This window comes from Parasteatoda tepidariorum, chromosome 1 (genome assembly GCF_043381705.1).
Source record: "Parasteatoda tepidariorum isolate YZ-2023 chromosome 1, CAS_Ptep_4.0, whole genome shotgun sequence".
NCBI classification, from domain to species: Eukaryota; Metazoa; Arthropoda; class Arachnida; order Araneae; family Theridiidae; genus Parasteatoda; species Parasteatoda tepidariorum.
Window position 1 is genome coordinate 30,523,449 of NC_092204.1, and position 14,203 is coordinate 30,537,651.

Sequence of the window (14,203 nt, forward strand, 5' to 3'; positions counted from 1 at the left end):
TTTCTTCCTTTTCTTTTTCAGTCTTTTGGGAGAAGAAGCAGGGATATCAGGCTCCTTTTCTACGCGCTTGTCTGCCGTGAGCTCGATTTGAGTATTTTCCAGTTGTGGCTCACAGGAAGGAACTGTTACTGCAGACTCCGTAAGCGTTACTGTTTGTACTGTCTTTACAGTTTCTATGGACATGGTCGTTTCCACGGGTTCCACAGGACAAAGTTCTTTCCTTTTCTTCCTTAAGGCGATAAGTTTATATTCCTCCATATATGGTGGTTTGCAATTTTCCTGCTGCCATTTGAGTTTCTTTTCTGATTGTTCAATCATAATATCAATTATATCATTTTCAGAAAATGGATCAAAGAAATTATCGAAAAACTCACCGCGTTCCTTTTCTGTCTTAAGTAGGTAGAATTTCTCGTTGAGGTCGAGAGAACGCTGCACGGGTCTTTCAGTCCGCCGCTTCCCTCCACGTGCACATCGCTGGAAAGACATAGTCACAGACCTCGATCACAACGTCTTGAATGCCAAGAAAGAGCTCCTAATTCTTGGCTATGTGTTATCATTCCACTCTCTTCTTCTATATATATATATATATAAACTATTGGTGTAACCTGTTTCATTTATTCCTTTTTCGTAATAAAAATAACTATTCTTTGCGGAACAGCAAATCTCCGTCTGGCAACCATATATGGCAGTACTTTTACTTTCGATACTTGTACCGCCGGTACAAGTAAAAAGTACGTACATTTACTTGTACTTCGTTTCTTTTTAAATTTAGTACTTTTACTTGTACTTTCGTTACTTTTTTAGGGAAAAAGTACAAGTACAAGTATTTGTAACGGAAATGTCGAATAAAATCGTTGCTTTTTCCAAAACTCGGTAAGCTTTCTAAAAAAAAAAAATGCTTATGTTTTTTTAATTTATAAAATTAATGTGCAATATATATGCATTCACAATTAGCTTCGTGTTTAAATACCTTGACCTTTTAAAATTGTCATTCCTGAAAGGGAAAAGACGGCTCTTTTGATCTTTTTTTGACTGCAACTATCATTGTGAGTGGAGTGTTCTCCAGAATTGTATGTCCAGAACAGTCATTATTCATCTTCTGAAAATTGCCTGTGATAAAGGATGACATGAGTAGCAAAGGTTTTGAATACCAGTGGTTTTCATCTCCAGAAAAAATTTCAGAATGGTAAAATGTGCGCGTTGAAATTCTGTAAACCAAGTATAATGAATGTATACGATTTTAAGAAAAATAATTCATCCAACTTTCAAATGTGTGAAGGCTTTAATTATTCTAGCAGCCGTAAACAGGCTATTTTAACACATGAATCTCATCTTGACACCTGAATCCTTATCTTTGTGACAATCTGAATGTGAATGATAGTTACAGCGGCATGCTTCTACAAACACTAAAACGTCCTTCTTTGTTAAATTTTGAAGTTTCAAGCCAAAATGTTTGATGAAATTCGAAGAAATAATCTTCAATAGTACCGTTAAGTTTTGGTGGGTTGGAATGAACAAATGCCCATATGAATACTGTTATCACTGCACAGGATGAAATCTTTTTTTTTGAAGGGGACATGCTTTTTTTCCTCTTAGAAAATAGTTTTGTTTAAGTAACAAATGAACTGTATCTTTGATATTTTATTGGCACAAAGATGCTTTGATTTATTTTGGTTTTTTGCTACTCCTCCAAAAAGTAACCATAAAGAAGAAAAGAAAAAAAAAACGTTGTTTCTCTTTTTATTCGCGGAGACCTGGACTAATGTGCATAGATTGAGATTCCTTATTTATGAAACTTTGCTTTTAGAAGTAATATTTTAATATCTAATTATTTTCCATTTATAAAATAGCATTTTATATTTATATGAAACATTTTTCATTCAATTGAATATGTTAATTAAAAATTTTGTTAACAATGTGTGCGCATTGGATGCTTTTTTTAAATAATTTAAATTACTTATTTCATATTACTATTACAAAAAATTTTGCCAAAGTTTTACATTTTTTAACGTTAAAGTATTAAATTATAAAAACAATGCTTTATTTAATGAAAATGTTTTATGCATTAAAAAAAAATTAAAAATATAGTTTTTTTTATTTTGCAACAAAAAATTTTTTTTTTTTGAATTATAAATAAACTTAACATATATACTATTACGTAAACGTATTAGTTATTCATATCATAAAATTTTAAAATAAACCTTTTATTCATAATTTTTGATTATGAGTGGATTTAGTATTGCACATCGTTGTTACAAATCCAAAAATTGCCATTATGAAATATTTTAAAATAAAAAAAATGTATATTTAAAAACAAAATATAATTTGTAGTTTATTGGATCTATAGGGGTTTCCTGTATATGAATGCATTTTTTTAAAATTTATTTTCTAACGTAAGTTATAATGTTTATCAAATTTGTCGAACAAGGTAATTGAATTATATTTGACTTTCAAATTATATTACATACCTGCCAACTTTTAATTCCTTCCATTACATACCTGCCAACTTTTAATCCCTTCCATTATGATTTTTCCCAGTGGTATTAAAAAGGAATTAAAATTTCAATTTTAAGCAAAAAATACGTTGTTTTTGAAAAAGCTTAACCCCTTGGGAACGGGTGATTCAAAAAAGCAGTCGTACAAAATCAGGATCAGGACGTAATTAAATAAAAAACGGTAACTTAAATGTAGTCGTTTCTAATTTGACAGGCTTACTTTGCTTTTATTTTAATTATTGTTAGTTTAATCATATATATAATCAATGTTAATTCAAAGTATAACTAAATAGTTTTATTTTGAACAAAGTAATGGTGAATTAAATAAATCAAACAATTATAACTCCGCCCACAAATAAACTGCTAAAGAATTACTTTGATTACCAGTTTTATCTTTTTACCCTGATTGATACGGTTTTATGCTGGCACGTATTTGTGACAGTCGGCGCGAAAGGGTTAAGCTGACAATTATGATAATAACACATATTAATGTATATGCTTAATTTTTTTAATAATATTGGTGATCAAAATCATTTAAAAATTAAGTTTATGAAAGAGAAATTAGTATATATTTACTACCACTTTAAATATGAAAATAAAATTTTACGCCAAATGCGTGAAAGTTGGCAGGTATGCCATTATCATTTTTCCCAGTGGTATTAAAATGAAATTAAAACTTCAATTTTAAGCAAACAAATACGTTGCATTTGAAATAACTTAAGTTGACTAGTAACGCTTATTAATATATGTGCTTAATTTTTGTAAGAATAGTGGTGATCAAAATCATTTAAAAATTAAGTTTATAAAAGAAAAAAATAGTATATATTTACTACCACTTTAAATATGAAAATAAAATCTTCCGGAAGAGTTGGTAGGTAATACGATTATATTATAAAATTATATTATAATATTCTTCCGTATATAAATATAAATTAAAGTTCATAACTTTCAAAATAAAATAAATAACAACAATTGTGCAAAAACATTAAAGAACATAAGAATATTATTCAATAAAATTTTAGGTTACTTTGAATTTTCGATTTCCTAGAAATGTACTTTTAAATCGTTGCTTTTTTTGTTTAGCACTCGTACTTTTACTTGTGCTTTTAACTCGTTACTTTTTAAAATAAGAAGTTTTTACGTTTTACTCGTTACTTTTCTAAAAAATACTTGTACTTTTACTCGTTACTTTTTAATAGTAACGTTGCCATATATGCTGGTAACACATAAGCAACTACGGCTTCAGCTAGCAAATTCTTTTTTGATGTGTCCAGGGAACTTATGAATATCGTCGCCGGTAGCATCCCTGTGAGGCATATTTTATCTGCTTGATGCCTAAAGAATAATGATAACTAAAAACCAGGCCTGAAAGTAAGACGGAAAAAAGAAAACACTGGTAGTAAAACTATTGCAATAATAGATCATTTTCGGGATGAACAACTCTAGTCTTAGCAATAAACAATTCACTGCTATTAATTAATTCTCGGGGAAGAAGCCATTCCATATCTAAATTGTGTCCGTTGAAAAAACTTGGTAGTTATAGATATTTTATTATTCCCGGAAAAAAGCGAAAAATGAAATTTATTTAGTACCGGTTTTTTCTCTTTTACGTCTTGATATTAACTTGCTAAAAACTGGTGAATGGTTGGAAGGAAATAGTTTTACATTTCTAACGGTTTTTCAAAATTTTTTTGGATTGTTATCAGACTGGCACCGGAAAGGGTTAATAAAGAATGCCAGGCACATATGGATTAATTTTAAAAATACTACTGAGCGACGCCCCGTTCGAAATGCAGTTACGCTATACAAAAAGTAAGAGAAAGTGTATTTAAAAATCGATACTATTTTGTTAAGTACTTATACTTTTTACTTTATCGTTTAAAATCAGAACTTTCACTCGTTACTACTGCTTTAATTACATGCAGTTTTACTTGCTTCTTTTAAAAAGTAACGTGGCCATGTATTTAAGTATTTAATAGTTAAGTTAAAGAAAAAAATAATGTTGGCGTCATTTTGCCCAAAATTTTGTTAGTGTTTCTAAATTATCACTTCTATGCATTTACCACATATTTATACTTGAAAAAAAAAATAATAATAAAAATAGGGTTTTCAAAAGTTTTTTTTTTTTCAAGTTTTGATCACACGGTTTATGCGTCTTTAAATTTTAATATTATTAAAAAATTTTCAGAAAGACCTATTTTTTCTATTAGTTTCATAAAAACGTTTTCTCTTTTATAATTTCATTATCTTTTATTCATTTTTAATGTATTAATAGTTGAGTCAAAATTCCATGCAATCGGGATAAGTTTTTAAATAAAATTTGTTGAAGCAGTAACTAAAAGAAAATTTCATATTTATTAATAAATAGTGCTAAACATTATGATAAATTCAAAGTCACGCGGAAGTTAGGAGTTTAATAAATTAAAACCATTTTATGACGCCGGTAGAAAGCTTCCAAAATGACTCCCGCTTATAAGCTATCATTATTAAATGCTAAATCCCCATCAATTTATTTATTTATACGTAACCATGGCAACCATAAGGGAGTTGTTGCCACCCTGAAATCTTGAAAATACCAAACTGACATGCGCCATGCTGTCATAAAAAAAGAGAACGATCAACTGAAGGTAGCTAGCTAGATCGATGATCTTATTGCTCCACGCTACTCCGGCGAATTACGCTGCCATCAGACGATCTGCAAGGATGGAACGAAACGCACAATATTCGAACATTCTGAAACAACCTGTCATGAATCCGGATAATACTGTTTTCACCTGAGGATGATTCGCGTGAGTTATCATTTTTCTATTTTTATTTCATTTTCGCTTTAGTTGATTGTTGCTTCGAAGAATGAATGGAATGGAAAATTGCCAAGATGTGTTTTTTAAAGAGGAAGGTCACCCAAACATATTATTTGTTTGTTATGTCTGTGTATTTATGTCAATTTCCAGAATTTTTTAAAACGTGATTTAAGTAAGCTAAGTAATTTCAGAAGATTCGGGTTACTTCTTTCAAAATGAAGAAATACTTTAGAATTTTGTTGCTTTTTCATCATTGTAAAAAGCAATAAAACAAACAATATATGTAAATCTAACACAAGCGTTTTTTGAACATTTACCAGAAACAAATAATTAAAAAAAATGTAATAATAAATTATTATATTTTTCAAACTATAGGAATTGACATAGTTAACATTTTAAAATTTGAAAAATTTATATTATTTTTTATATATAAATTATAAGTTAATAGGAATAAAATTGATTCATAGGAAATAAATCATATATACATCGATTGTCATTAAAAATTTTTTTAGTGTTACTGTAAAAAATATCCTTATATGTTAGAATCAAAATAAATGTGTAAAAGGTTTTTTTTTTCTGTATAGTGCTTAAAAATTGCTTGTTCAATCGTAGTAGTTCTTTTAGTAGTTACAATTCATAATATTTTTAACTTTAACTATTGTAACTTTAAAAAATAATAATATTTTTTGACATAAATTATATTTTAAGAAGATAAAGATTTTGATTTATAGTTAGTAAATTTATGTATACATAAATTTGTAATCAATAATTAATATTACTGTAAAACATGCCCTTACATGTTAGAACCAAAATAAATGTTTTAAAAGTCCTTTTTTCATGTTTTAATCTTTAAAAAATTCTTGTTCAATCATAGTAGTCCCTTTAGATTTTAGTTAATTAAGTAGTTACAATTTAAAAACTTTAAAAGTTAATCATATTTTTTTAAAATATAAATTATAGTTTGAAAAGAAAACATTTTGCTTTATAGTTAATAAAATTGTGCATACTTCTCATTCGCCGATAAGAATATGCGTTTGTGAACCATTAATTTGCGACTTAGGTTGTGGCAAGGTATTCGAGAATGCTTTTTCAACTATCCACAACATTTTTACGATATCGCTCGAATTTTTATAAAAAGGCAATTTAAAAAAAAAAAAAAAAAAAAAAAAAAAAAAAAAAGCGGCTCCATTTGAAAAATAAGGATAACTGGTAACACGCGTGTTTCATTATTACGTCATACATATTAGTTATGGTTACTATATATATTCTCATTCGAAAGTAATTTACCTATATGAGTTTGTTATCTGAGTATACAGCCCAATTAAGGGCTTTGATTCATCCATCTGATTGAGTGGCGTGATAAAATTTGCGGAGCTCAGCTATGACGATGGGGAGGGGGTTGGGGAGTGCTCTATGTCCCGAAAAAATAATTACGTGGATCTGAATTTAACGTACAGTGCTGAATTTAACGTACAGTAACGTAACGTGCAGTACAGTGGTAGCCCAAAGGAATTTATCATGCTTATTATTTTTTAGGCGATTTTTATTTACACACTGCTGTTAATAATGGATAAAAAAAAGTTATTATACTATAATTTACACTTAACTAAGTGCACGTTTAGTACTGTACCTTTCTTTTTACTGTAGTCATATCGCCCTATAGAATATCGCAAATAAGGGATGATAAAAAAATGACACAGGGATGATAAATTATGAAAAAATATATTATATATTCCATATTTATTATTTGACTGAAAGTAGATTTGTTTTCAAAGCGTATTAAAAGTTTACATCCAAATTAAATTCTAGTAATCTGATTTATAAATATAATATTAAAACATCTAAAATTGTGATGTATGAGTTTGTTAAATTAAATTTACTTGTTTTTTAAAAATATTTTACCTAATAAATTTGCTGCATTTTTTAAAATATGTTATTGGATACTGCAAGGGCTGTTTATATTGTGCTAATTGTGCATTGTTATCCAAAAAAAACTCTTCTTTCAAAATGCCTATCTGAAAACAATACTAATAACGCAAAAAACGCTCAATGAAAAGAATGTCACTGACAAAAATGCTCCTTAACATTTTAATGTCCCAACTCAATCAATGATTCTCATAGTCTCGAAAGGTTTTACTAATAAAATAACTATTGTTCGAAGAAAAAAAATTCATAGCCTTAACAGGTTTTACTATTAAAATAACTATTTTTTGAAAAAAACATAACGATTCGTAAATGTTGCTGAGTTTAAAGGAATTGAAGTGGAAAAAAAAACAAAAATTAAAGTCATCGATGAGTTTTAAATTTCTTCCATAGCTTAAAATGCTTTGCAGAAAATGGATACAGCTAAAATAGCTTATTTTCGAAAATGAACATAACTCAAAATACGCATTTAAGAAAATTGATTTAGAATTTCATTCCTTTTTCCAAACTTCATTTATAAGTATAGCATCATTCATCTTTAAAGAATAAATTCATATTGTGATATCCTCTATTTAAATAAATGATTAAACACATTTATTTAATTAGTCACTTTCAAAAAAAACTTTAAAGATCAACAAATGATTTTATAAGAATGCCACGAGCGGTAAAAATCTTGTAGATGCAAATAATGAAATAGTGGTAGTATTTTCACGTTATAAGAAATTATATTTTCGAAAATTACTTTATCGTGTAGAGTTCTGAAAACGGAGAAATCGCTTGTATTTAAACGGGACGAAATCCCTGTAATGATTATGCTTATACCACTAGTCCCTGTAATGATTATAAACATATACCAAGAATTAATTTTTTCTTATTATGCTTATACCACTAGTCCCTGTAATGATTAGAAGCTTATACCAAGAATTAATTTTTTTCTTATCTACCATTTTAGCTTTAAAAAGCTCTGTGCTCCGATTTCAGATACAAATATAAATTTGTAGTGGAAAAATAACTATCTAGCTCCTGTAAAATAAATCTTAACAAACAAGCAACTTACCATTATTATACTACCAAAAAATTATAGCTACAAGGTTTCTGAAATATTCATTTTTGAAATAATGATTTTAAATTTTATACATATGCGGGCTTGTGTGCACATTACGCTGAAACGCTTTTAACCCTTTGCACTCCGATGTCTCCACTCAGGCGCCATCAACAGTAACCACTTTAAAATTAAGAAATTTTACACTTTAACAATTAGTAACCACTTTATTATAAGAATTTTAAAATTAATAAATAGTAATACTATATTATTTATTTGAAATGCTACAGTGTTGATATTAGATCAATGAGTATATAAAAATACTCGGAGTGCAAAGGGTTAAGTCCTCATGAAAGTAAAGTAACATTAGCACAAGTTAGAGAAAGTCATTATTAAGTTACACCCAGTGTTGTGTTGGGATTTTTACCCGTTGCCTCAAAACTTAACCCATTTGTATCTTAAACTGTATAAAATATCTGAGCACCTGAGGCCCTTTTCCCATTCATCTTTAGCTTGATCTTTGTGGCGCTTCGTTGAGGTTGTGGAATGCAAATGAAGTAAAGGAGTATTCATATGGATCATTGAAGTTCTGACTGTGTCCCCATTTGTATCTAACCTAGTCCTAGTGTTTTGATTCTATTGGGCACCTGGGCCGCAAAGCGGCCCCTATCCCATTCATCTGGAATTTTAGAACAGTTTTGGTTGAGCAATGAGGTAAGCAGGCAATGGAGTGGCTTTTATGAATGTTTCAAGCTCTTTGCTTGAATAACTAAAAAGGAATCAAAAATAAATTGAGCAGCTTGCTCTAAACTGTGTTTGTTTGATTTTGGAGTTGTTCAGAATTGTATCAGCATGAGTAAACGTTATTTTCAGAAAGGTTGATGAAATTATTTGTTTTGATAGTTATGATATGAGGCGTCGGAGGTGAAATGTGCAGCTATTGGTCTGTAGTTTTTATCTTTGATATAATTTTCAAATTTAAAGATTTCATTAAAATTTGCTGTTTTACNACAATTCATAATATTTTTAACTTTAACTATTGTAACTTTAAAAAATAATAATATTTTTTGACATAAATTATATTTTAAGAAGATAAAGATTTTGATTTATAGTTAGTAAATTTATGTATACATAAATTTGTAATCAATAATTAATATTACTGTAAAACATACCCTTACATGTTAGAACCAAAATAAATGTTTTAAAAGTTCTTTTTTTTCATGTTTTATTATCTTTAAAAAATTCTTGTTCAATCATAGTAGTCCCTTTAGATTTTAGTTAATTAAGTAGTTACAATTTAAAATCTTTAAAAGTTAATAATATTTTTTTAATATAAATTATAGTTTGAAAAGAAAGCATTTTGCTTTATAGTTAATAAAATTGTGCATGCATAAAATGTCAATAAAAAAAAATAAAAAAAAGGCGGTTCCATTTAAAAAATGAGGATAACTGGTAACACACGTGTTTCATTATTACGTCATGCATATTAGTTATGGTTACTATATATATTCTCATTCGAAATTAATTTACCTATGCCTATATGAGTTTGTTATCTGAGTATACAGCCCAATTAAGGGCTTTGATTCATTCATCTGATTGAGCGACGTGATAAAATTTGCGGAGCGCAGCTATGACGATGGGGAGAGGGTTGGGGAGTGCTCCATGTCCCGAAAAAATAATTACGTGGATCTGAATTTAACGTACAGTGCTGAATTTAATGTACAGTACAGTGGTAGCCCAAAGGAATTTATCATGCTTATTATTTTTTAGGCGATTTTTATTTACACACTGCTGTTAATAATGGATTAAAAAAGTTATTATACTATAATTTACACTTAACTAAGTGTACGTTTAGTACTGTACCTTTCATTTTACTGTAGTCATATCGCCCTATAAAATATTGCAAATAAGGGATGATTAAAAAATGATAAAGGGATGAAAAATCATGAAAAATATATTATGTGTTCTATATTTATTATTTGACTGAAAGAAGATTTGTTTTCAAAGCATATTAAAAGTTTACATCGAAATTTAATTCTGGTAATCTGATTTATAAATCTAATATTAAAACATCTAAAATTGATGAGTTTGTTAAATTAAATTTACATTTTTTTAAAAATATTTTACCTAATAAATTTGCTGCATTTTTTTAATTATGTTATTGGATACTGGAAGGGCTGTTTATATTGTGCTAATTGTGCATTGTTATCTAAAAAAAACTCTTCTTTTAAAATGCCTATCTGAAAACAATACTAATAACGCTAAAAACGCTCAATGAAAAGAATGTCACGGAAAAAAGAATGCTCCTTAATATTTTAATGTCCCAACTCAATCAATGATTCGTCATAGTCTCGAAAGGTTTTACTAATAAAATAACCATTGTTAGAAAAAAAATTCATAGCCTTAACAGGTCTTACTATTAAAATAACTATTCTTTGAAAAAAAAACATAATGTTTTGTAAATGTTACTGAGTTTAAAGGAATTGAAGTGGAAATAAAACAAAAATTAAAGTCATCGATAAGTTTTGAATTTCGGCCATAGCTTAAAATGCTTTGCAGAAAATGGATACAGCTTACTTCAGAAAATGAACATAACTCAAATTACGCTACGATGAAACGCTTTTAACCCTTTGAACTCCGATGTCTCCACTCAAGCACCATCAACAGTAACCACTTTAAAATTAAGACATTTTACACTTTAACAATTAGTAACCACTTTATTATAAGAATTTTAAAATTGTATAATAATACTATGTTGTTTATTTGAAATGCTTCAGTGCTGATATTAGATCAATGAGCATATAAAAGTACACATGAAAGTAAAGTACAATAAGCACACGTTAGAGAAAGTCATTATAAAGTTATATCCAGTGTTGTGTTGGGATTTTAACTCGTTGTCTCAAAAATTAACCCATTTGTTCCTAAACTGTATAAAATATCTGGGCACCTGAGGCCCTTTTCCCATTCATCTTGAGCTTGATCTGTGTGGTGCTTCGATGAGGTTGTGGAATGCAAATGAAGTAAAGGAGTATTCATATGGATCATTGAAGTTCTGACTGTGTCCCATTTTGTATCTAACAATAACATCCTATTAATAGATAAGTTGTCCTAGCTCAAAACAGAAAAAAAGTGGTAGCTAAATTGTTTTATTGTTAGAATTTACAAAATTAAATAGTTCTATCTACCACAGCAAAACAATAATTTAAATATTTGAATCAGGATCTTGATGTTATTTACATACCCTCCAACTGCTACGGAATTTCCGTAGTTTCAGAAATCTTCTTTTCAGACGGTAGCAACATTAATGTCTTCATATTTAAAAAAAATTAATTTTAGCGTAACTTGTCCACTATTACTTATAAAAGTGCAGGCCATATGGCTAGATTCTTATGTTATGTTAAAAGTTTTATGATGGATCCATTTGCTTTAAAAATTTCTACTTCGGTTCGCTACCACTAGAAAGAATTATTTTCAAAATCCTCATAAGTTGGAGGGTATGTATTTATGTGCGGGTGATAATTTCACATACAAGTGCACTAAACCAAGAAGCCTGCCTGCAACTTGCATTAACTGCAAGGGAGAGCATCCCGCCTGTTTTACAGGCTGTGTTGCGAGACCAAGACGAAAGCCACCTCAAAAGAATAGAGAGCACAGGAGTGCAACCTATACTGCCACTAGATTTCTTCATATCTTCCGAGAGATGCAAGAACTTCTACGAAACGAGGGGCTGGTTCAGCTTTTCCGTACCCTCTTACCAGAAAACAAGTCATAGTGACATCACTTCTATCCACCAGGCCAACTACTCTTCCAAGCCATCTTCAAAATTTTTTCCTAAAGACATTATTCTAGGCGCCCACGGGCACTATCTTCGATGAAGCAGTGAAGTGTCCGCTTCGCGGACAGGTACTGCGTAAATAACTTCAGTTCAAGTTCAATGCCATTTACATAAGGGCCATTTAGGCCTCATATGCCCAGTTCTACAACTACGAACTAACGAACGAATACCATTTACAAAGTCAAAGTGCTAGTAAACAGAAAAAAATATCGCTTTTGTGAAAATGGCAATTGTTTCAAATAGAGATTTTTCATATATAGATAGCCTTCTGCAGCCTGGCATTAATGGACTAAAACCACAACAGAGGTGCTTGCAACCTCGCAAGAACTGGTATTAAAACCAGTTTATATCTAAATTTTTTTTCTGGAGGAATAAAATATTCCTGACTGCTAAGACTTAGTACAAGTATATTGGACTGTTTCTAATCTGGAAATAAGTATATAATGATGGATAGTACGTAATTAAAAAAAGTAAAAGCTTTGACGTTATTTTTTTAAGAAATTTAGTGATAAAGTAGGTTTACTACCGATTTTGTCTGGGTACAAACAGCAGAGATGCCAGATTCTGTGCTTTCAGCTAAAGATTTTATTAAATATCGAATTTAAGTGTAAAGTTTTCAAAATAAGGTACATTTTCGCCAACTCCAGAAAAGTCTGACCACGAGATGATTGCAACAAAGGTGCATTTTGAGTTTCAGATGATATGGTGGAAAATTAATTTAAAATCAAATTTACTAAACTGAAATTAACTTCGCAGTTGGAGGTTAAATTAGAAAATGAAAGTTACTTTTGAAAAACAAAGCTTCTCAAACAAACTAAAGTTTTCTTATTTTTTAAAGTTGACTAATTTTTATGATATAAAATTAAATGCAAATTTAAACCAAAACACAATTGTTTTTTTGTTTATTTGAAATAATTCTATCATTCCTAATTAGTAGATTTATTTTTACACATAACTATATTAAGTAAATGCCATTTTTATTGACGATAAATTCTATTAATCGATCCAATTTTCATGACGCCAACACAAGTGGCATTTCTGCACTGAGAAAATGACACTGAGTAAAATTAAAATCGCTTGGGAAAAAGTTTGTATATTGGACGACATTTTGAGGTCAGTAGAGGTAACCCCTAAGAACAACCAATCTCCATTAATGACCATTTTACTTCGGAATCGAGTGTGGTAGCTACCGAGAGTTTTCACTGTATTATTATATTAAATAAAACTAACGCGGATAGTTATTTTTAGCTAGTCAAGACATAAGCATTTCTTTCAAACCAATGCTCTTATTCCTTTGTAAGAAGAGCATTGGTTTGGCAGAAAAAAAGATTCCCTAATAACCACACCCATGATAAATAATCGATTAATCGTCAGATTCATATCACGGTATTGATTTTAAGTGACAGGTGGGTTGATTTGAGTGTGCTGATTTCACTGAATATGACATTTCAGATTTGCTCAAGACTGATTAATATATAATGATGTTTTAGGTTTCAGATTTATTAAAAAATTAAAAGTATTCTAAAAATAAAAAGTTGTTTATTTTCCATCCAAGGGAGCGTAAATGAAAGAATTTGTAATGATGAGAAAACAGGCGTTACAAAAAGAATAGTAGGATATTCGGATATTTTCGATTGTTAATAGCTTATCACTTTCAGTTTAAAAAAAAAAAAAACTCTAGTGAATGGTATCACATCGATGTGACGTTATTTATTTTAATAATATATTATGGTAGAGATTAGAGCAGTGATACTCAACCACTGTGCCGTGGCACTTTTGTGTGCCACCAAATTCTTAAAATGTGCTGCTAAATATTAGAAATAATACAATAAAAATTATAATGCTTCTTTTTTTATTATGAGTAAAGTTTAAATATATATATATAAATATATATATATACACTGGTTATCATAAATTAAGGAAAAATCACAAAAATAGCGATAACTCTTTCAAAAGTAAGCCAAACCGTGCAAAATTTGCATATGTTGTCCACTAAGAGTAGCTGAGTAAAATTGCAATATGCAAATTAGTGGCGCTGCACTCGGCTTACGTCATCTGCCTGGAGCATAAAAGTCCAAGTTTGAGAGAAAGCACACAAATTTTACTG

The 14,203-nt window shown here is 29.3% G+C and overlaps 1 protein-coding gene across 1 annotated transcript in view; it reads left to right on the forward strand.

Moving 5' to 3' along the window:
* The first annotated feature begins 5,124 nt into the window (after positions 1-5,124).
* LOC107445365 (uncharacterized) overlaps positions 5,125-14,203 on the forward strand; it is a 23,983-nt gene continuing 14,904 nt past the window's right edge. The window contains exon 1 of the mRNA XM_071185136.1: positions 5,125-5,284. The gene's annotated coding sequence lies outside the window, so the exon portion shown is untranslated. The remainder of the gene's footprint in view (positions 5,285-14,203) is intronic.